The following is a 24407-nucleotide window of genomic DNA, read 5'->3' as shown; positions in this document are numbered from 1 at the left end:
CCATGTGCAGTGCAGCCTGTGAGATTAGCTTTCCAAAGCAGGCATAACTGGGTTTACTGTGGACCACCCCTCATTCTCCCACACCGTCTCTGGCCCCTGGGACAGAATTCTGTTGTCCTTTTTCCTCCTTAGATGACATCTAGTTTTAGCATGCACATAACTCTTCCCTCTGAAAAATCACAGGGACACTATAAGGAACATTCCATGCATATTTGTGAGTGCTGGCTCAGCCCTGCCCTCTTGTAAATCAGGATGCTTCCATCACCCTGAGAGGAAGGGGCATGGGAAATGGGTTGTTGAAGAGAGAGAGAGAGAGAGAGAGAGAGAGAGAGAGAGAGAGAGAGAGAGAGAGAGTTTAAATACTTTTAAATCTGCCTCTGTGTAAAGTGAGGTAAAACAACCCATACAATTGAATAATTTAACCTCAGATAAAGTTGTAATCATTATTATCAAACATAGGAATCAGTTGCACTGAACATCAAGGAGTATCAATTAAAGTTAATACTAGAAAACTATAAGTGCATTTATTTTTTTAGAATGATGAAAAATGTACCATGAAAGCATATCTTTAAAGTTTCTCATTTTCTCACTGCATTAAATTATTATTCACCAGAAAACAAACTGCAGAAAGGAGTTGACATAAAAATTATAGAGGACTTAAAAGATATTAATTATTCTTGTGTTTCAGTTCTATGATTTGAATAAAATCAACATGGAGTATATGAAATAAAAATACATTTCAAGGAGTTAACATTAAAATGTTTTTTTATAATTGCATACTAATATTGATAAAAATAAAAGAAAAATCTAAAATGTTTCACATAGTTTGGAAGTCAGTTCAAAGTAATATTTTTCTGAAACAGTGCCATTATTCCCCACTGCATTGAACTGTGCACTTATTTATAGAATGCATATTACAAGAGGAAGCACTTTTCTTGCTACTTCTAATTCCTGACAGGATCATATTTCTCAACTCAATTTTTAGCTTAGGTGTTAGGAAAATGCTTTTGAAAGTCCAATGGAAAGGGATGTTTCTGTTGATGTAAAGGACAGTTGTCCTGCCTCAGTACTGAATGGCTTAGTTTCTAAGTAGGAAGATCTAAGTAGGGGTATTAAGGTGAGGGTTGGGAACCTGTCTTCCCCCTCCAGGATATCTTCAGTAGCAATGGAGACAACCAGGAAACTGAAGAAGTGCTGTGAATTGGCGGCTTTCTAAAGTTGAGACACTCTTTTCAACAGTATCCTTATGGCATAATTATTGATTCTATGTTTCATTTTACAGTGAATTTACAGAAGTTCTAGGAATGACTGGATAAAATGACATAAGTGAAAGACATAAGTAGAAGACAATAGTAAGTCTATATTTCTAAGGCCAATCGATCAGGGAAATAGTTCTACCACAGATATACAGACTGGAGGGTCTTATGCCATTACTGAAGCTGCTGAGTTTGACTTTTGGCTTTCTGGTGGCCAGTAGGAAAAGACAACTTAATTCATATGTGGTTAGAACTATTGGAGAAAAGAAAAAGTATTAGCAATTTAAGGGAGGCAGACTTTCTCACAGCCCCATAATCTAAGGTGGTTCTGCCATTGTGTGAACCCCTCCTCCGCTCAAATATGCTCAGGACCTGTAACTTTTTTTTTATGCTTAGAGATTGAACTGAGGGCCTTGCAATCTGTAGGCAAGTGCTGTACCACTGAGCTAAACCCCCCACCTCAGAACCTGTAACTTCAGGCAATAGAATACAGCAAAGGTAAGAAGCCATGCATGTGAGTGATTCAGATATATGCGCTTATCTTGCTCATCTTGCTAGGGGTCTGAATTCTCTCCTTTGCTAGATTTAAAGAAGCAAGATGTTGTTTTGGGAGCTGCCATGTGGAAAAGACCACATGGCAAGAGGAGAGCAGCCCGGCAGCCAGAAATGGAACTGACTGCTGGCAAGAGCAACATTGCATGGGGAAGCAGAGCACTTCTTGTTGGAGCCTTAGGTGGAATTACACCGGTGAGAACCTGAATGAGAAGATCCAACTAAGTCAGTCAGGACTCTCGACCCACAGAAATTGTGAGACAATAAACGTGTCTTGTTATGAGTGCTAAGGTTGTGGTAATAATGTGCAGCAATGGGTAATTATTGCATGATTATAAGAAATCTTCAGTTTTTCTCTGGTTTGGGTTCTAAAACTGTTCTTTGATTTTAATTTGTGTTTGAGACCAAATGATCATTTCATTTCTTAAATCAAATTGTGGGCAGCCCTTCTCCTTTTAAAAGTATGTTTTTTGTAAGGTAGTGAGTTTACTTTCCTGTGTATTCTTCCTTATCCATTTGGAGGTAGTTTGGTTCTTTTGATATGCAAAGAAAAATGAATGTTATTTTCTAGAAAGACTATTTCTGTTCCTCTTTTCTAAAATATGATGATGTAAACTGAAAAAAATAAGCACAGAACAATTTACAATGGAAGGTAATACAATATAAAGCATATATTTATATGTCTGACTTTGTTTTAAGTGTTTACATATTAACTATTATTACATTAGTGAGGGATTGTTTTTCATATACAAAAATTTACAGATTAGTTAAATTCACACTGGAGTCTAGTCACCAGTGATTTGATTTCAGAATCTGTTCTTGTAGCTATTATGCTCATACATATTATTAATAGGGTAATACAGCTGCTAAAGAAGGTGTGATTGCATATGAAGTTGAGTCTGATAGTGCTTGCATATGATGAAATGCACTAAATTATTTAATTTTTGTTGTGTAAGAGTGATTTTTCAGAGTGAATCAAGCTTCATATAATAAAAGGATATCCAAAGAGTTGCTTTTGAAAACATTTTGGCATCCCAATGTTGGGATATTGCCCAGTTCATCTTCTCATTAGGAGGCTTATTTGGTGCATTTTTTTAGTGCTGGGGATTGAGCCCAGGGCCTCCCTTGTGGTAGGCTAGTGCTCTACACCGAGTGGCATCCTATCCCCTCGAGGCTAATTTTGATCCACTTGAATTTTGTTTACGAAGGTTACATTTCCTTTAAGTTTATTATTATCTTCAGAGTTAAGCAATATAATTCATTGATGTGTCTTTCAGGATAAATCACCTTTAGCCTCCTGTAGCCATTCTTAGTCACTAGCCCTCTTAGTCACTTTCCTTATCACTGACACACAGTATCAGACACCCATAGTAAAAGGAGGAGAGGTTTGCTTTGGCTCATTGCTATAGTCCACAGTTGTCTGGTTCCAAGGCAAAAACACATGGTGCAAGGCTCCGCAATGGAGGAAAGCTGCTCACATCATGGGAGCCAGGATGCACAGAGAGAAGTAAGGAGCTGGGGTGGGAGATATACCCTTCCAGGTTATACCCCCCGCAATCTACCTATTCTTCCTCTTCTGACCAGGCCCCACCTCCTAACTGCACATTTAGCTATGGACTCATCAGTAGATTAATCCATGATGACTACTGTTGGGTATGGTACCCCCTATGGTCCAATCACCTTCCAAACACATGAGACTTTGGGGGGACATTTCAAATCCAAACCATAACTTTCACTTTTCCTTCTTTGATCTTCCTTGCTTGTTAAAGTTTTGTGTAGTTTTATGGTTAACTTTATGCATCCACTTGGCTGAGTCATGGTCTCCAGATGTGGTCAAACAGTGTTCTAGGTGATTCTGTGGGAATGTTTGGATGAAATTAATATTTCATTCTCTGGGATTTGAGTAGAGCAATGTGTGCCCTCTAATGGTGGTAGGCCTCATCTGATCAATCCAAGTCCTGGAGAGAACAGAATTCTCATCAAGAGGGGATTCTGTCCGGAGATAACTTTAGGGCATGAAATATAATATCAGCTCTGTTTTTGGCCTTCAGGCTACCCACCTTGCAGACTTTGAACTTGGCAGCTTCCTTAATCATATGAACAAATTCCTTAAAGTAAGTCATTTTCTGCACATACATCCATATTTCCTATTGCTTCTGTTTTTCTGGAAAGCCCTCAGTAATACAGTAGCCATGTGCTTCAGAAGAGATTGGTTCTCATTTTTAGTCAGAGCCAGTGAAAATGAGACATGAAGGGGATTCCACTGCAGACATTTTGGGACATATTTCCTTCATAATAAAATTAGATACAAAAGAGGAGGCCTTCTCTCTTACCACTCTGGACTTGCTAGGCTGTTGTGATACCAGAAATATCCTGTTCAACTTAAGTGATGGCAGATGACAGCCAAAGTATCCATGGCTGTATGTACAGCATGGAAAACCAGGAAGCTGAAAGGTTTTGAGTGTTGAGATATTTATCATTTAGCTGCTGAATCAACCAAACTAAGAACTCTGAGTTCAGAACTTCTTGACATTCAAGATAATAAATGTCCATATGGCTTAAATCAGTTCTAGTTTGGTATTAATTTTATTTCCTGCTGAAATTTCCTAATGGATGCTGCTAACTATAATAGATGTCTCTAGGAGGTTGAATTAATTGGCCTGCTCTGTGTAGTTATTAAGTATTGACTATTAAGTGAAGTTACAACCTCCTAGGAATATAGGTCCAGTCATTTACTGTGTTTGAGTGAACAATAGGAGTGGGATGGGGACCTTGAGGAACCTGAATAAGATTTAGTTTGTTTCAAGGGGAAGCTACTAAGCTCCCGTGAATTGCTACCATAGGAACATTTGATCCTGGTACTGTACTTTCAAGAAAAATTGAAAATACAGATGTTTTTGTGAAATTGCCCAAATTTTGAATGTTTGTAATTAATTCAGGTTATAAAAAATACACAAGTGGGCTGAAAAATCAAGGTGGATGTCCCCTATAAACTTCTAGATTTCAATTTTTTGTGGAGAATTTCTGCTAAATATAATAATTTTTGTTTCATATTTTATTATTGTAATTAATATTTATTTCTTCTCCTTATACTACATAGATAGTAGGGCCAAAGAGAAGAAACACAGAACACATTTTTAATGCTACCCTTTGTTGAAATGATTTCATTTTGTAGGGATCCTTTCTGATTTTTTCCTTTTCTCCTCCTCTTCCTTGTCCTCCTCCTCCTCCCCCTTCCCCTCTTCCTATCCTTCTGCTTTTTGAAATATGCTTGATGAGTTAGAAAAGTAGTTCATCTAGATTTAAAATTATTTAGAAATGATACAAAGACTCTTATGCTATTCTGCCACCATTTAGTTGATGCTGGGAAAATTATTTAAACTATCAAATGTTATTTTTTCCCCATCAGTAAAATTTGAACATTAATGATGAAAATCACAAATATTCTTTTAAACTTCAAGATATAATGGTTTTTATTGGTTTATGGCAACATCAAACAAACATATTTTGGGAGGAGCTAATGATATTCTTTTAATTTCCCAATATCATGAATATTAACTTTTAAATAACTTATAATGGGATTAATTTATGAATCCATTTGAGTCCTTAGACTATTTCAGAACTTCAACTTGAGTAACATTTTGGGGATAATGAGTTGCATATCTTCTGTAATCACTAGGCAATATAGTAATTGCTTTTATATATCCTCAAATATAGACTTTTAAAATGAACACAAGGATAAAAATTGTACATAACTTGTCCTCATAGGTAAGATCATGCCACCCATGTACTGTATCTTTCTGTAGTTAAAAAATACCTTGTTAAATCTGTAAAAGTATGATGGAAATGAATGTAGTGATATTGCTGCTATCCACCGTGATGAAAATAAAAAGCAGTAACAATTCATACTAGCATGGTATCATTTATCAAAAGATGGCTTATATTTCTTCTAAGAAATAATGTTTCTCCAAGCACATAATAAAGACATTTTGAATATTTGTTTTGATTTAATTGTATCCCATTTCAGGCTCACGGCTGATTATACCAAATTCTGTAGATCAATCTTCTGTGTGAATAGAAGAAATAAATATTAAAGAAGACAGAAGTTTCTTATTGAGTTGGTATGCAGAATTCAATGACATATGACTTGACACCTTAGAGAATGAAAGTAAAATCTAAATATTTCAAACACTGAGTTTTGCTATTTACAATGAATTGAAATAATCTACATTATTTCTTCATTAAATTTGGAATTCTCACCTGCTCAAGATGACTTTTTATTATATATTATAATATAATATATATTCATATTTTATCATATGAATATATATTATCATAATCATATTATAATCTCCATATATATTATATGGAAATTAAGATGTCCTCCACCTTACTTTCTAGGTGTTTAGTGCAAAATAGAATTGTTAAGGAAAATTTTAAGGAAACATTGCCCTTAACTGGCTCATTTTGAGGTTGAAATATTTTTAAATGTACTCTCTTTTGAAATCACTTAGTATTAGGAAACTTTAGAGGTTCTGGAAGCAGTATGGATAGAAAATTTTGTGCATATTAAATGTGCATTGAAAGTTTCCACCCTTGATTCCTCATCTGGAAACTCTAAACTATAGCATTTATATTTGTTAAAAATTCATTTTTACCATGGCTAGGAAGCTGACTTATTTTTTTTTCTTAAATCACTCATAAAAAGAATAAAAATGAAGTGTTTTGTGAAATTGATATACTGCATCAATTTTATTTTTTTGGCAGCTGTGATTTCTCTGATTATTTGAAAATGACCTACTGATTCTGTATGGCTGTGATCTGAGGTACTTAAATCTCTTCCAGTTGAGATAGAAAATATGTCAGAACTCATTAAGAATCTACCTATACACTATATTGACTTTTATACATAGTATCTTAAATTATAGTTTAGCATGGCACATACATCACTGAGATCAGGTATTGTTTGGATAAAATTAATATATTTTCTTAGTAGTTATTGGCATAGTTATTCTCTGATACTGTGAAGTGAGTAAGCATTGCCCTATGTTAAATTATTTAAAATACAGATTTTTATTTTCATTTTCATTTAAGTACATAGTGAAGAAATTGCTTTCCTTATTGTATTTTAGATATCCATCTGAGTGCCTAACAAATTGTGGTCCTTCTGGGTTCAGTCTGACCTGTTGAAGAACCCAGTTTGGGCAGATTCTGGAAGTCTGGCCTGTTGATGGAACTAGTAAGGTCCAGAAGGCACAGGCCGTGTGAGAAGTGTCTGGTGTAGGAGGATTCACAGGGGCTGTCATAGTCTATAGTAGGAATTTGAATGGGGAGATCGAGAAATAATTGGTACTTAAGAAGAGCTGCTGAAACTGAAGGGTGTCATGATATGAAGGAAGAACCTGAATGGTAATTACAAGCCAAAGTTGTGAGGAGGCAGAACTCTGAGTGAGCAGAAGTCGCAAATAGGAGGAATGACTTCTGATCTGTTTTAAGTTGTACGAATGAACAGGAGAGTGAAACGTGATTAGCAGTTGACCAAATTATGGCAGCACCAGAACGCTGGTGTAAAGACTCTTCCATGTTACAGGTTTTTACTTCTGTAGACATCAGAATACCCTGTTTTGCTATATCCATGTATCTTTACAGTTCCTTTCTCATTATATGACTCAAGTTTGTCTCTATTTCTTAATATAAAGGGGGAATTACTCATTTTTTTTCCTAGCAACAAAATGGATTCTTTAAGGGAAACTTATTTAGCTCCTTAGTATTTTAAAGCAAATGGAATCCTGCATCTAGAAAAAATGATGGGAGTCAAAGTGTCTCCCATAATTTCCCCACTCCCTGTTACCACTCTGTAGACGACTCTGGACTCTAGCTTCCTCTGTGAACAATTTAAAACCCACTAACCTCAATGAAATCTAACCATAAAGCCATCAACAAGTGATAAAAAAGAAAATAAGCGTACTTTTTCTTTTGGTGGGTTTAAATTATTATGTCATCATGATTCCTCTTGTGATTCTTTGGCTGTGGGACTTCATTCTTTCCCAGCTACTCACACATCTCCCATGATCTCAGACAATATTATGTAATTAAGTCAACTATGAGCTTGATGGTCCCAGCCTAAACCATTTCCCTGAACTCTAAACTCCTGTTTTCAGTTGCCTACCATCTCTTTTGCATAGCTAGCAGACACTAAGCAATTGTGTAGTTATACTGAACTAGAGAAATGGTGCAAGCAGCATACATATGTTAGATCTGGAAATTCAGCTAAAGCAAACCATTCCCAAACATTACATTGAATTAAACTTAATTTAAATTTATTTCTGTTACAGCCTTGATCGTGTTTAATTCACATTTTCAAATTTGTATTATGGCTTATATCTGGATTTATTTAGATATTTAAATTACCATAACCACAGTTCAATTATCACTGGTGGTACATAATTATTTCATTTCTTATAAAGGTGTTGAGAACTACTTATAGATATCATTATTATATGTTGTTAACACTATATGTATGTATGTTATTCACAGAGTATTCTTTTATCTGTAAGCATCTTAACAAAACAATTTTTACTTATACACTTTTACAATGGAAGCTGTACATTCTTGTTGAATAAAGCAAGGTATTTTTGCTGTGTCAAAGTAAGAAAACACTTATTAAAACAGTGTATACCAAATGTATTCTTTCCACCTGCATTATTTTTCGCTTTTACCCAGTCCTTAAAGTCAAAGGTTATGGATAGAATGTTTGTTGGAAAGTTGGGGGTAATATACATAGAAAGTTAAAAGGTTAATTTCTGAGATAATATAAAATGTCACAATTTCAAAATATGTTGATTTGCTGAAAATCTCTGGTCTATTGATGGTTGGATTTTCTTTTTTAGGAGTACATGGTTTTGTATATACCAAAACATGTACTGACTTATCTTTCTTTCCATTTCTTCCTCTTTGACTATTGTGTTACGGTAGATAAAGGGATGGACATCATGGTAATTGAATAATGTTGAAAGTGAGATAGAAAGCAAATAATGGAATTTCAAAATGATACAGAATTCAACTGATACGATAAAAAATAAAACTTCTTGCTACTGGTATTGTCTTCTAGCATTTGATACTCTTGGTATCACTAGAAATATTGGTAATATAATCTCCAGAATTAAACTCTTTCTGTTATCTGCTGTGATGTTCTATGTAATTGTGGAAAAGTTCTGTATAAGCAAATAAGAATTTTAAACAACTATGTGGAAGAGCCTGTGAGTGATGCTTCACATATATTGTTTCCCTCGTAAAAGTCTTCAGTGTCTATTTGCTTACTATTTTGCAGTCTATGAAATAGGTATCAAGTAATTTTGGTATCAAATCTAGGTTTATCTGGTTTCCAAATTCACATTGTGAACATTACAGTCCTTTAATAAAAATGAGAAAGATGACCATGGGATGCCATGCATTTAGTAAATGTTTAGACCTATTCTCTTTTCAACTAATTCCAGTGCTAATTCATATGTTTGTGCTCTACAATACTTGGAGAATTGCCTACATTTTAACCTTCCAAGATAACTAATTTAAAGAGAGAAATGCAATTTTATATTGTAATTCTAGGTCATGGAAAGTTTCTAAAAGTGAAATTATTTTAGCTGTACCGTGTTTTAGAGTACTGTATATACTAAAAAGAATAATTGTAAGTGGAATACCTGCCCGTTATCTGAAGTTAGAAGTTCTTCAGTATCTATAATATCTTTAACATTCACATACTATATATAGATTAGCATACTCATCGTCTGTGATCTTCAATGCTATCATTATTAATCTTACAACTAGTTCCCAAAGTTGGAGACGTCATTGGAGCTATAAATTTATTTAAGACCTGCTGTATTTTTTCAAGAAAGAGCATTTGATTCCATTAAGTCAGGATATCAACACTGAAAAGCTATTCTAGTATTCATGTTTTAGGGCCCCTCTGAGCTCTGTTGTTATCAAAAAAGGGTAAAATAAATAAATGGTGATTGCAGAGCACAACCATTCCCTTAACCCCAGCTCCCTTTAGAAATGGCTTCCTAGGGTCAAATCCAATACACACTTGTAAATAAACTGTGTTCCTGGTTTTTAAAAATACTTTCTAATCTTTACAGGATTTATATTTGTAGTTTGAAATTTATTTTTATTGTTTAGTACTCATATGTGCATTTTTTGATAATATGCTTATATTTTAGACTGTCTCCAATTCTTCTTAGATTCTCTCTACCTTGAATAATATGCCACTATCTCATGTCAAATAAAAATAAAGGATTATTTGGTTGTGGAGCCTATGAAGCCAAACATTATTATGACTAGGGAAATACTTTATTGAGTGCATTAGTGAAATTCATCATTGTCTCACCATAATTCATATATAATAATACTACATTTCAAAAAGTTGCATAAAAAGTTTCCTTTGTAAACTTTTGAGTATTCTCTTACTAACAGCTGAAAATGTGAAAAACCAAACCATAAAATGTAGGTATGTTTAAAGGCAGATCTTAACGAAGAGGAAATAGTGGCTTTTGGCTTTTTTTCATTATTCATTATACACAGCAGTGAACGAGGTGGTTATTGTACACCAGAAAACATTCTGTGGTGAGATTTTCTGTAATAACACAAACCAACAGATTTAAACCTTAGAAATGACCTTTCAAAGGGCAGACATTCAATTTTGACAAACACGATCATCAGCACACTTGAGGGTGAAATATAAAAGTTTAAAACCCTATAATTAGATAACATATTTAAAAAACACAAGATGAGAGGCACAGATGGTTCATATTTTAAAAAGCAAACAAACGAAAGACTAGAAAGGGGAGTATAAAACCAGTGATGGCAAGAGATAAAGTACTTACAGACTGGCCCTAAAACATGTCTCTTGGTCAATCAGCATTTATTGAGAATAGAAGATAAAGGATAATATCATTCTTTCCTTTAAAGAAATGTATCATCTAATACATGCAATAAATAAAAACTTATAAGATAATAAAACATGTAAATCTATGCACTAGTGAAATCTTACTCCATAAATTATGTAAGTTATAGAGGATTATGAAATAATTTTTTTTGCAGTACTAGGGGTTTGAACTCAGGGTCTCCACACTGACCTGCATCCCTAGCTCCTTTAATTTTTTTAAATTTTGAGACAGGTAAATAATTTTAAGAAAAGATATCTGATGCATAAATAGATAAAAATACAAATGTAAGTTGTGCCTCTGTATTCCAAATTTATTCCTATATTTGCTCTATAATCTCCCCTTCTGTTATTCTGTCAAATGATTAAAAACTAGAGTATGGGAAAGTACTATTTGTTTCCAGGAATAGTCACTATGCTCAACAGTCAGATATGATTGGTCACAAGAACCTACTATGTCTACTTGATATTTCATTAAAAATTGTGGGGGATGAGAAGATGGTGGGGTTTATTTTGTATTCTGTATTTTTATTTTTGCAATTAGGTTCATTGTCATTTTTATTAGTTCATATTTGCAGTACATAATGATTATATTCAAGGGGGGATTGGTACATATATGTAACACATCTTAATTTTTTTAAGTCCCCTTCCCTCCTTCTCCCTCCCACCTCTTTGGATGGGGAGATGCTCATAGAAAATACATGAATGATTTTTATTGTTATGAATAAGATAATTTGAGAATATATATGTGTGTGTGTGTGTGTATATATATATATATATATATATATATATATATATATATATATACTTCTTAAGAAAAATCTCTCCTATATTTCCCAAATACTTAAGTATTGTGTCCACAATGGTTGGAGTGAAGAAAGAATATGGTTGGATTGCTTGTAGGACAAAATTTTAGTTTTTCTTTTTATTGACCTCAATTCTTTTTTTTTTTTGGTACCAGGGATTGAACTCACGACCTTGTGTTTGCGAGGCAGGCACAGGGCCACTGAGCTAAATCCTCGGCCCCTGACCTCAATTCCTAGCTTGGTCCTGGATCACAGTGGATTCACCTTTGTGATTGTTCTTGACTAAATATGAAAAGAAGAATTTGGTTCTTTTGTTTGGCTGAAGGGTTGGAATATTTCATCCTTCCTAATCTGAAGGCCTGAGCAGGGGTAGAAGATGAGTGTCCTCAAATGCTACTCTCCACCTGGGCTTTATGAATGTCCTAGGTATTTGATTGTTGTCCCTCATAGACACTTTCTGTGCTAGTGTATGAACCTGTCAATAGGAAGCTAATCTATTTGATCTCTTAAATAAAGTGAATGGTTTCAAGGACACCTGCTTGTATGGAACACTACTCTATATCAAATTGCTTTTATTAACTTATTTTATAAATTGAAAGACTGAGCAGCATAGAAAGTTTAATGACTTTGCAGCACTGCTCAGCAAGTCATTGTCAAGATAAGGTAGACTTCTGCAATCGAATGGAAAGCCTAACAATCAGGTAATTGTGTAGGTGCATTTTTTGCCCAGGCCTCTTATAGGCTCCATTATGTTTTCTGTGGTTGCTTGTTTCTTTCAGCTGGCTGCACTTCAAAAGCACCAGCTCTCAGAAGCAGTAACTCCAGGAGTGGCACCATAAACAGCCTTTGGCTCATCATTGACCTGGAGACCCTGGCTCTGTACACCAGCCTGTCTCCACAAACATGCCTGTGATTGACCCACAAAATGCACTCGCTCCATGAGGGCCAATATTCATCCCATTGAATGAGTTAAATGGGCCAGGAGTAGCAATGTGTGTCCAGAAATCTATGCTATATTTTTTCCTTTTAAAAACTATGAACTCCACTTGTCAGAATAAAGAATTTTCTTTCCATTTGTAAGATTTCTCACTCTGACTTCTCCATGTTTCATCTCTGCTACATTAGCCCCGAATGAGCTGTAAATAGGATAATGTGGAGACAGGACAGATATGATGTTCAAGGGGGCAAAGCCCGGAGTCTGGTCATGTTCGCTGTTGCTCTTCTAATGACTTGTTCAGTCTTCCAGGTGGCTAGCCCAGTCATCATTACTAGCACTGCAGACAGTGTAGTCTCTCAGCTGCTAGTACCTCTGTCATACGTACTCTTGCGTTTAATGCCAGTCTGACAGGGCAGTGTTGGCAGAATTTTTCTAACCTCAGGTACAATAGCAAAGCAAAACTGTTACATGATAAATGAATCAGAGCCGTATCTTATCTCTCCTTGGAAAGAAGTGCTTTTTCCTTTTCTTCAGACAAATGAGGGTGAAATAAGGCAGGCATGTCAGGGAAAGAGATGAATCACCAAATTTCCTTATGTTTCAATCAATACTAAGTGCTGCTTTGACATATGTTTTCCACTGGGAGGGTGGAGCTGAAGTTGTCATAGACTAATTAGAGGCTTGTGCACCGAGTATTGTCTGTGCCCTCAAACCAAATATCACAGGTAGTTAAGCCTTTTTGCATGGCTGTGTGGCAGGGATCCTCCTTCCTGGCGGTGATGGAGAAGTGTCTACAGATGTTCTCTGCAGCTGTCTCCCAGCGGGGAGTCCTCTTACTGTCTACTTTGTGTAGGTTCCTGCTTTCTTTCTTACTTCTCCTATGTATATATCCATTTCCTTGCACTGAACATTTTGCTGCTGTTTTTTTCTGTTACATCTGCTTCCTAGGTCCCTTGACTCTGACCTAACTTTGTCCTCTCTTCCTTGCACCTGCAATCTGGAAAGAAGACCACCTGTTCTTTTCCCGATTTCATGGCAAAACTCACCTTTTGGAAATATTTTAGTGCATTATCACACTCAGTGAATTTCTAAAAATTAACATTTGGGTATTCAAAACAAGAAAATAAACACATTCACACACATGTACAACTGAAATAGGGACCCTGTCTGTAATGAAATTCATCCATTATCTGATAACAATATGTAAAACTTAATACATTCATTTATTTAATAAAAATTTGCTGACTAAAAGGTCCCATGGGTCTAGATTAAAGAGTTTCCCCAATCTTCTATGAAACAATACATCATTAAAAATCAAAAGTTGAGGGCCAGGTATTTGGCTCAGTGGTGCTGCCGCCTGCCTCAAAAGTGCAAGGTCCCGAGTTTGATCCCCAGTACCAAAAGAAAAAAAAGAAAATCAAAAGTTGGCCCATCAGTACTGCTATTGTACTCTTTTTGTTAATCTGAGATAGATTGCTATTATACTGGAAAGAATATGAAAGTCTAATAAAAAATTGTCAGATTGAACAGTGTATCTTGTCACAAGACGGATTTTAAAATTTTCATGCAAGATAGCATATACAATATCTCAAATTTGTTATGTATCTTCTTGAAATTATTTTTTTCTTGTATGTATTTCTACTCTTTACCTTCTGGGTTTTTTCAATAAAATTTCTTGTTTTCTCATTAATTGTCCTGATAATATTACTTGCTTGTATTTCCTGTACTTCTTACACTTTCTCTTGTTTTTTTTTACTTCTTACACTTACAATGAAATTATACAACCCCAGAGTTTTAAAGAAAAGTTTAAAAATGGTAATTTATACCAGTTTTTGTAGTCAAAGATAATCTGAAGGAGTAAAACAATTTATTATACAATGTTTTTAATATGTATTCCTTTAGTATATGACATATAGTTAAACCTGAAAATGAATCCTTAGATAGCCTAACTTTCTATCTGTCTTGTTGTGGAGCCTACAAAAACAAAACAAAACAAAAATGTACACCTTGCTGAAACACAGTGATTTGTGCAGATATAGAGAAAGTGTCCATCCTGGGTCTTACATTTAAGAATTATTTCTTAAGAAAAAGGGAATCCTAAATTATATTATTATAGTCTTAGAAATAAAAATTTAAAGTAGAATAGAGAGAGAAGTTGAAATGGAAGGAATAGAACTTATGTTGAAAACATATACCAAATGTAGAGGCATCAAAATATTCTGTAAATAAAATTTTTTTGTATTAGCTCACATTTTTGTCAGGACATTTTTGTCTTCTTATTATCAGTGATCAGACTGATCTTTTTTTATTTCTATCCTGGGTGAAAGTCACAAATATAAATGTAAACCAATGTCATTTTTCAAAATAGACTAAATGTGAAACCGTACTCTTGGCATTTGTATTTTTGTGTTAGAATAATTTTGGAGAATGACTCGGCTTATAATCTCTGTAGTTATCTTACTATTTTTTCACATTATTTATATGTTGCTGAGGATTACTTTGAACCAGTAAGAATGATCCCATTTTCATTTTTGATGCCTGAAGACATAATAGATTTAAATACAATTTATAGCAATGTTCTGTACCCAGAATTTCTTTAAAAAATACACATTCCACTACATAATTGGGTGCTTTAATTTATGGAGGAGAAAGTAGCAGACTTTATAAAAACTATTCCAAGGGCAAACAAAACTTAATGAAAATTCATTAAAGTATTCTAAAGTACTTTAAAAAGTTTTTGTTAAAAAGAAAAAAGGTACTTAAAAAGTCCTTGGGTGGAAATGTGCTCATTTCCAGAGACAGACGCCTCTCTGGCATCATTACATCGAGACTAAAGGGCCATCAGCGCCACTCGACCGCCAAGGGAAGGAAGGCTTGAGGTGAGCAGAGTGAACAAGTCTCTCCACTCTAGCGGAAGCTTTGTTTTGAAATCAGACCTCTTCTACTCTCTAAGGTTGTAAAACAGAATTTCAAAGTTGTTTTTCTTATGAGTTTCTCCATAGAGCTTTTTCTCCTTTCATTCTTTCACCCTAAGTGAGTAGTAATGACAGTTATATGCTGTAAATGACATTTTGCTCAATGATGGACTGTGTATACTGTGTTTCTCCCATGAGACTGTATCTCCTAGTGAGGTCCTAGACATCTTGGTTTGTATAAGCACATTCTACAATATTCACACAATGACAAAATTGACACACAACATGTTTCTCAGAATGTATCCCTGTCATTAAATGACACGTTTATTTACATTTGTACAAGTCTGTAGTTTTTCATATTGATGCAGCAAGAACAGATTTACATAGAACACACATGTGTACACACATACACATATATTTATTGACATCCATTAGCAGCTCAGAAGGAAAACAGCCATTCTGGGTGTTGCTATAAATATTTTCTCACACGTATGTTAAGAGAAAAAAAATCTAAGGAATTATTTGTAGAAAGGACTCATTTGGAGTCAGTAGTTTAGAGAACTCTATTCAAAGATCACTTAAGAGTTCAGAAATGATTGAACAGTCTAGTTTGGTGGGAAGGGTTAAAGCAAGTGGCTCAAATCCTATTTCTCTCTCAATAATTGATTACAAAATATGAGAATAATTTCTTCTCCCCAATAAAAGAAGATAGGTAACCTAGTTGATCATCCTTGTAAATGTGTAGCTTATTATCATTGTAAATGTGCTGATAACTCTCCTCCTGCTGTCAGGAAAACCCTTAACTATGAAATGTTCATAATAGGACATCCTTGTCTGAGGGTTGTTTATGAACAGATGCTTCACATCATGCACCATTTGGGAATTGCATATTAAAACAATGCTATACCACTACACACCTAATGCGGTGACCCCAGTACACAACACTGACTCAACCAAATGCTGGCCAGGATGTGGAGCAACAGGAGTCCCCATTCATCATATATGTGATTACAAAAATAGTATATGCATTTTGGAAGATGTTTGATAGTTCCTTAAAAATTTTAATATACTTTTATTAGGTGATCCAGCAATCACACACTTTTGTATTAACCCAATAAATTTAAAACTTGTGCACAAAAAAACCAGTCCAAGGATATTTTTAGAGTTGCCCAAACTTGGAAGCAAGCAAGATTTTCTTCAGTAGGTGAAGAATAAATAAACTATAGTCCATATAGACAAAGAAGTATTATTCAGTGCCTGACTTGACTTACATTCTGAGATATACAAAAGCATAGACCTTTCTATACAGGTTTTGAATTAATTTTATGCCATCTACTCTATAGTTGTATAAATCTAAGTCTACAGAATCAGTTCTGCTGGTAATAAAACTTTCTTTTTCTTACTTATTTTAACCTGTGCTAAGCCTTATTTTTACTACATAGCAGAAACTTAATCTAAGTGTGTAATTGTCACATTTTCTCTAAAATTGATTATAAATTCAGAGATCCTTTGAGAAGCCCAGGTAATGTGCCATGGTGGAACAACTTTTGGTGCTTATTATCTACTGAACTATAAATTATATCATTGGATCATTGGCCTTTGTGTGTGTGTGTATGTGTGTGTGTGTGTGTGTCTGTCTGTGTTTAGGTCATTACTCTATTCTGTCTTGATTTTGGCCAATAGATAATGTTTGCTGAGTCCCCCTTCTATTTATTCTCTTCCTGTATTATCCTTGTGAGCAATGGAAACTGCAGAGTTGTCTCAGGGCCATTGTTCTGTACCCATAATGCAGTCATTGCTCCTGAGTCATGCCTGGTATGCAGGGTTGTTCTGTGGTCTTCCCTCCTCCCTGGGATCTACTGGGAATTCAACCATGTATCCCTGAAATCTGGACTTCCCCACAACTGTTTATCATTGAAGTTTTTGTCCCATAGTGGGGTCCTAGTCCAAGATATATATATACATAGTGATTGTTCATGCATCTTTCTTAGGAACACCAGTATCTAAGCTCTTGTTGCTCCTTTTAATAAAAGTTACTACTTTCTGTATTTTTATCCATGAAGCTCTGTAGACCTTAGGTTTTTAACATTGAAAAGCTTGCTTTATGCTTTTCTATGGTCTCATACTTCATGCATGCCAAAGGTTTAGTTACTGAAATGAAAGTAATTTTAACAAATACAAAATGGAATACATTTCATAGTCATTTAATATTTTCTTACCATTTGTCATAATGAGGGAAATAAGAGGTGTGGAGATATAAAATGGGCATGGAATCAAGAAGTACAGCTGAGACTAGAAGATAGGTCAGCTTTGCCTCTTCTGTGATGTCATAGTCTTACGCACATCCCAGGGACAAGAGATTAAATAGTGCAGCATCAACAATAATAATGGCTAACATATTCCTACAGATAAGGAAACTGAGTTACAGGGAGGAACAGTGACATACAACAAGAATGGCAGGAACTTCTGTCTATTTGTATATTACAGTACACTACACAGGCAAGATGGTTACATATGCAATACATTATTTCATAGAAATTACCAAAATTTAGCAGCTAAAATCAGCAACCATCAAACAGAGTTTCTGTTGATCATGAATTCAGGAGCACCTTAAGTAGGCGATAATGGCTAAGGGTTTTCTTCATCAAATTGCAATTATGGTCCAGGCTGGGTCTGCAGCTGCCTGAGGCTGAATTCTGTGGCTGAATTTACTTCTAGGCTGTGTGCTTGCATCTGTGGTTAACTTGTGCTGGCTGCTGGCAGGAGCCTCACTTCTTGGCCATGTGGGCTTCTCTGCAGAGGTGTAGGTGCTTCCTTTTTTTTTTGGTACTGGGGATCGAACTCAGGACTTTGTGGTTGTGAGACAGGTGGCGGAAGCACTGAGCTAAATCCCCAGCCCAAGTGCTTCCTCTCGACATGATGGTTGGCTTCCAAAGAGAGCAGGCTAAGGAAGAAAGAGAGACAGAATCACAATACCTTGTATTAGGAGGCAGAGACTTTGGGAAGTGATGGGTCATGAGAATGGGGCTTGGGCAAAGGAATGGTGTCCTAGTAGAAAATGGAGAGAGTGACTACTAGGCTAGGTCTTTTGGCCATGTGAGATACAAAAAGTCAGCTGTCCGTAATCTGGATGAGGAACCTTACCAGAACTCAGCCAGGTTGGAACCCTGAGCTCAGATGTCTAGACTCCAGAACTGAGAGAAATAAATGTCAAGCCACACAGGCTATGATAATTTGTTACAGTGGCCTGAACTGAATAAAGCAATGATTTAGACTAAGAAGTCACACGCTGTTACATCTGCCATTTTGGTTAATTGGTCCATTTCATTTGATTTGTTATAAGTCAGTTGCTAAGTCCATCTCATGTTCAAGAATAGAAAAATTAGTCTCTATCTTTGAAAGAAGTGTAAAAGAATATGTGGGCATATTTTAAAACCACCAGAATGGGTATTCCATATTCATTATGAATGGTAATTTAATCCATTCTGATCTCTAACTTGTGCTTTATAGATATGTATGAAAAAAATATTGTCAGCATACATACATCCGAGGTGATTTTGATATATGATGTATGAAGAATATAATGTGTGCAACTAATTCTGTCCTGTCCAATATTTGGTTATTTATGTATTCATTTTTGAGGTAAGATCTCCTTAAATTGTCCAAGTTAGGTATGAACTGGCTATCCTCTTGCCTCATCCTCTCAAGTACTGTGATTATAAGCATGTGCCACCATACCTACCCCAATGATAGCTTTGATGTTCACTTTATATCACTTGGGAATAATTTTCAGTTTATAAAGATAACAACTTCTTGTTCTATTATTTGTGCCTTTCTTTAATATGTTTTGCATTTTCTTCCTTGAGTTATTAAGGTCCATCTCTGTGGTTCAATCATTATACTGAATTATAGTCATAGGCACCTGCTTTGCATAAATGGATTTAAATGCCAGCCTTTGACCACTAATGAGTTTTGATATCTTGGATACAATTATAGACTAAGTTTCAATCTCCTCATCTCTAAAATGGGGTTAATATAATGAATATGCTGTGTGATTATGATGATTAAATGAGGAAATTCCATGTAAATTGTTTACTACAGCACATGATATATAAGTGCACAATATAGTTTGTAATGTTGTTGTTGTTTTTCCTAATTATCTCAGAAAAGACTGACATAGTACCTACCATAAAACACACATTGCTTTCTTTCTTTTCAATACATGACTGACAGTGATGTGAGATCATCAACCTCTTTTTATGGGTGTTCTAATATTTAAAAAGAGACCCTACTTTGTAAATAAAACTTCAAACCAATCAGCTATTAACCACCTAAATTTCAAGCACTCGGTTTTCAAACAATTTATCCATATTCCCTTAGGATCAGACCAAATGGTTTAATTGATTTCACTATTCCCCATAAGGTCATTTGGTTAATGACAGTAAAACACTTAATTGTGGTAGAGTCACAGGTCAAGTTTCCCAGCTCACTCTAGTTTTACTGAGAATTTGCTTTCAGTTTCCTCAGTTCAGTCTTGTTCTCCATTACGTCAAATTTCAGATGATTGTGCTATCAATCACTGTGGCAACACTTACTCTATATGGCTAATAATACCTTCCCCAAACTACGTATGTTCTTTCATAGTTCACATTTGTAGCTGTTTTCATTGCACAAGATAAGCAAAGCAATATGCCGATTTCTGTGGTGAGAATGGAATGTACCAAGATGCAGAATTAATTTTCTTTAATAAATATAGGAACTATTCAAGGCACTATTTCCTATACTTTTCAAGACCATGAATCTTAGATTGAGTCTCTGGAAAATTAAATAATTTAATTATTTGAACTCAAGTAATTGCATGCTATCCTCTCTTATTATGAACATTGTCACTGTTTAATGATAACGCTGGAATATTCTGTTTTATGGAAAGTAATGAATCATCTGGCTATCTATGAAGGCAGGGTATGATAGATGTGACAGTTCACAGAAGATTCTGTCAGGTAATTTGGCTTCAATTTACATAGACCAGGCCAGTCCAGTGCTTAAAACTAGTATCTCTTCAGCATATAAATGAATATTATTGTCCGAAAATGGCTACACATTTTTTTCTATGCAAGCTGTTTTTCCAGGGAGCATAGTGAGAAAGGAAGACATTTTTTAAAAAATTCTTTTCATTGGTTTGTTTTGTAGAAATTCTTAATCCTGGATGTGCATGAGAATCATCTATGGAGATTTAAAAGATTCAGATGCCAGGGCCTGATCCCGGATTTTAACAAGTCAGAATATGTAGAGAGGGGAAACAGAAAAATATATGTTTAAAAATCTCCATAATTTTAATACACTATTGGACTTGAGAATCGTTACCTAGCTGAAGCTTTGGTTAAACATAATACAAGAAGTCACTTTGCAATTTCTTTTTTTGATAAAAGCTTACACTAGAAATTAATGTATCTTATGAACACTACGCAAGCTTTGCCATGGCAGGGATTTTGGACAAAACTTCAAAGCCCATATTAAAGAAATAAGAACACTGTAATGGGGACTTCTGTGTTGCTCTAGTTTGAGTTAGATAAATTTCTAGAAAAATTTGTGCTCTTAGAGAAAACCTAGTAGGTCAAATTTGAGGTACATTTGGGTTGTACTTTTTGGCAAATTGATGAATATTTTTAGTTCCCTTCCTTGTGAACAATTTTATAGACTTTATTGAACATGAATCAAAACTAAACTATATGATTACATTTTTGACATAATTTAAATTTTCTATTTAGAGTCTCATCTACAAATTAAATAATTTTGCATAGGTCGTTTGTTAATCTCGAAGTTTAAAATCTCATAATAATAAGAAAATGACGTCTTATATAATATTACCCCGTATTGAAAATTCTTGGGATAGTTAAGGAGTTTTGCCCATAACTCTACACCTGGTTATCAGGCTTATTTTGCTCACAATTTCGTGTCTGTGTCCAGTGTCTAAAATGTAATAGGAGCTCATTTATTTAAATTCCTCAATAGTAGCTGCTTTCCTTTCAACTGAGACCCCCCTTCTTTTGAACTGATGGAAATGTGTGACATGCTTTATTATAATTTTAAAAATACATACTTGCTGTGATTGCCTAATACTTTATAAAGCATGAAGAAACATACTGAGAACTGAATCCTTCATTCTATCCCTTTGCTGCCACACATGATAACGTCTCTGTGTGGTAATTTTAAGCACTGAATTCAAAACGTTAATCAATGTGTCTTCATGGGCTGTCCAAATTATTTAAAACTGTCACTATCCCACTCTTCACAATCCAATTAGCCATTTTGTACTTGTATTTTTCCGGTGTCAGGTTACAAATATATTACTCTGGAAAAACATCGGCTTGTGTGAAGTACGATGGGGTAGAACTTAGTGAATTCTAAAAAGTGAATAATGATGAAATTTAAAATTGTTTTTGAGTAACTTGTTCTTAAAAATAAGTTTTTCAATACAAAATAAGATACAGATTCTCTAGCCCCAGACGCTATATAGTGTTTAATAGTTTTCAGTGTTGTTTTATATATTTTATCCTGTTAAATGTCATATATAATCTTCAAATATCCAGGGATAAACTTGAAACTTGATACACAAATTATTTAAAAAATAGAGAAAGAAATATGTCTTTCTTACTACAATTAATAGTTTAAATAATATTGACCACTTATTAAGTAATCATAGTACATCAGGAATTCTACTCATTGGTTTCTTTCTTATCTAATTTTATCCTTACAACAACCCAGTAAAGTAGGTACTGTATTGTGAATGCGCAAACTCAGGCACAGAGCAATGATTTTGCTGAAGACCATATAATAAACGGCACAATAAGCGGCTGTGTTTGGGCTCTAGTCCATTGAAGTTAAAAGTTCATGGTCTTAATCATGATCTTGGAATTTAAATGCAGCTTTCCTAATAAACTATTTTCCTTATTATATTATGCTTTTCTCTTTGTCTTAGCAGTCATAGACCTAAAATTGTTGAAGATAAAGTAAATGTTCTGGGAATATTGATAAATTATGGTTTTACTTTAAAGTAAATGAAGAATTATCAAATGTATGCAATGTATGCATTTGTAATAAATACTATTATTTATAAAAATTCAGGGCCGGGGATTTAGCTCAGTGGTTTCGTTGCCTGCTGCACAAGCACAAGGACCAGAGTTCGATCCCCGGTATCAAAAAAAAAAAAAAAAAAAGATTCTACTTGTAAAAATTCAAAAGTAATTATTATGATTAGAATTTATTGTTTTACTTCTTCCTCAGCTGCAGAACAATGTACTATTTACATTAAAGTTTGTTTTATAAATGATCATTCTCAGAGGAGAGAGATTCACCCTCGCCAAATAGTATATTACTTCTATCTGAAACATACAGGTGTAGTTTAATGAAACTCTATTTGGATCATGGTGATGTACATATCTTGTGCATTGGAAAGTCCTCAGAAGAGCATATCCATGGAGAAGTGAAATAGGACAGTGTGTGAGGAGATCCATCGTTTAAATCCATCCTCCCATTCACTCTTGGTCCTTGGCTGGGTTTTCAGTGCTTCTGTAAATGTGTTGTTTCTCTTAGTCCAATTTACTGGCCAGATGCCTGTGTCATAAAACCACCATCACCACCACCACTCCTGGTACTAATTAGCACCCTGTTTGTCAGCTTCAGCCCAGTGGTGAGGACTTGAGTGGTTATAAATACTGTAATACCTTTCCACCTGTGAAAGTAGCTCTTCCAAAGACAAAGAAGAAAGAGCAGCCGGTGGGGAGCCTGCATTATTGCCACCTGAACTGTTCTTTTCTCTGGACAGTTTCAAGCTTTAACATCTGTTCTGAACACTACATTTATTAAACTAAATAACAAAATACATTCATCTGTATATAATAGTCCTCCCGGGGGATACAGAATGGGATTTCCTTCCTTTTAAAGAAAGTGAAACACAGTTGACAGAATCTTGTGCCTGTTTAATGTCAAGAAAAACAATCTGGGAAATAGGAACTTACTAGGAAAGATTTTTCTCCCTCTTTGACCGTTGTATGACTGTTGCTGAGGATATGCTTATGTGCATTCTCCTACAATTTTTAATTACTGGGTTTAATTGTTGGCAGGTGGATAAGAGTTCTGTTACATGTAATGCTTAATTGTTTATCCTTTTCTCTTTGTTAGAAATTGAATACATTTTGGAATGCATTAGTTTCAAAATGAGACTCAAGAGGTCTGTTGTGGTAATGTGTTTTCTCTTCTAGAGGACAAAAATACTCAGATTATAAAGTTCTAATTCTTGCAAAGTCAAAACTTTCCTTCAAGTAGAAATCACATGATGGCTAATGAATATATAGGTCATCTACTTAAGATTTTTAATAAAGTTAAAAGTACTAGGGAAATGTATCCATTTTCTGGTGGATATGAAAGTCTGTTCTGAAACCAACATAAAAAACATCAATAACTATTCCAGCATTTTTCTTCCCCTTTCTTATCACAATGATAATCTCGACACATACTGTTTCTCTTACCTTCTCTATTTTTTCTCCTAAAGTCTTCACCTAAATTTTTGAACATAATTTCTCCATTCATAAGACTCCTCCAACTAAACCTTTAGCTGGCTACAGAGCTCAAAGGAAATGGTTTGTTTTTTACAGAAGGGACTGGAAGAATAAAAACAGTCTAAAGGGCTTCAGGGAATAAATATAAACTGGTTGTAAGAATATAGAGAAATTCACATCAAAGATGTGATTGTGGGTTAGGAATGAGTTTGGAATGTTAGAGGCAATGAAGAGTAGCACTTAATAGAAAGCGACAGCTGGAGGTGAATTTTGGAGAGTAGCCCTTATGGAATATGAAAAATAATATATCTCATGAACACTGAAAGAATGTTACTGTAAGGATGTTAATGAAGTTCTCAAAATGAAGGAAAAAGAAAAGCAACTTCAGCATTTACTGGCTTGTACCTGCATTAGGGATGTCTGTAGTGTGCCTGTAGTGATTGTC

At 34.8% G+C, this 24407-nt stretch overlaps 1 protein-coding gene across 2 annotated transcripts in view; it reads left to right on the top strand.

Annotated features, from left to right (window-relative positions):
* Positions 1-24407, top strand: part of LOC110348520 (uncharacterized) — a 303860-nt gene that overhangs the window by 113211 nt on the left and 166242 nt on the right. The window lies entirely within an intron of this gene.

Source organism: Heterocephalus glaber, unplaced genomic scaffold (genome assembly GCF_053883595.1).
Source record: "Heterocephalus glaber isolate CG9 unplaced genomic scaffold, H.glaber_assembly_v1.0 deba00001465, whole genome shotgun sequence".
Taxonomy (NCBI): Eukaryota; Metazoa; Chordata; class Mammalia; order Rodentia; family Bathyergidae; genus Heterocephalus; species Heterocephalus glaber.
This window is presented reverse-complemented; position numbering and strand designations above follow the sequence as displayed.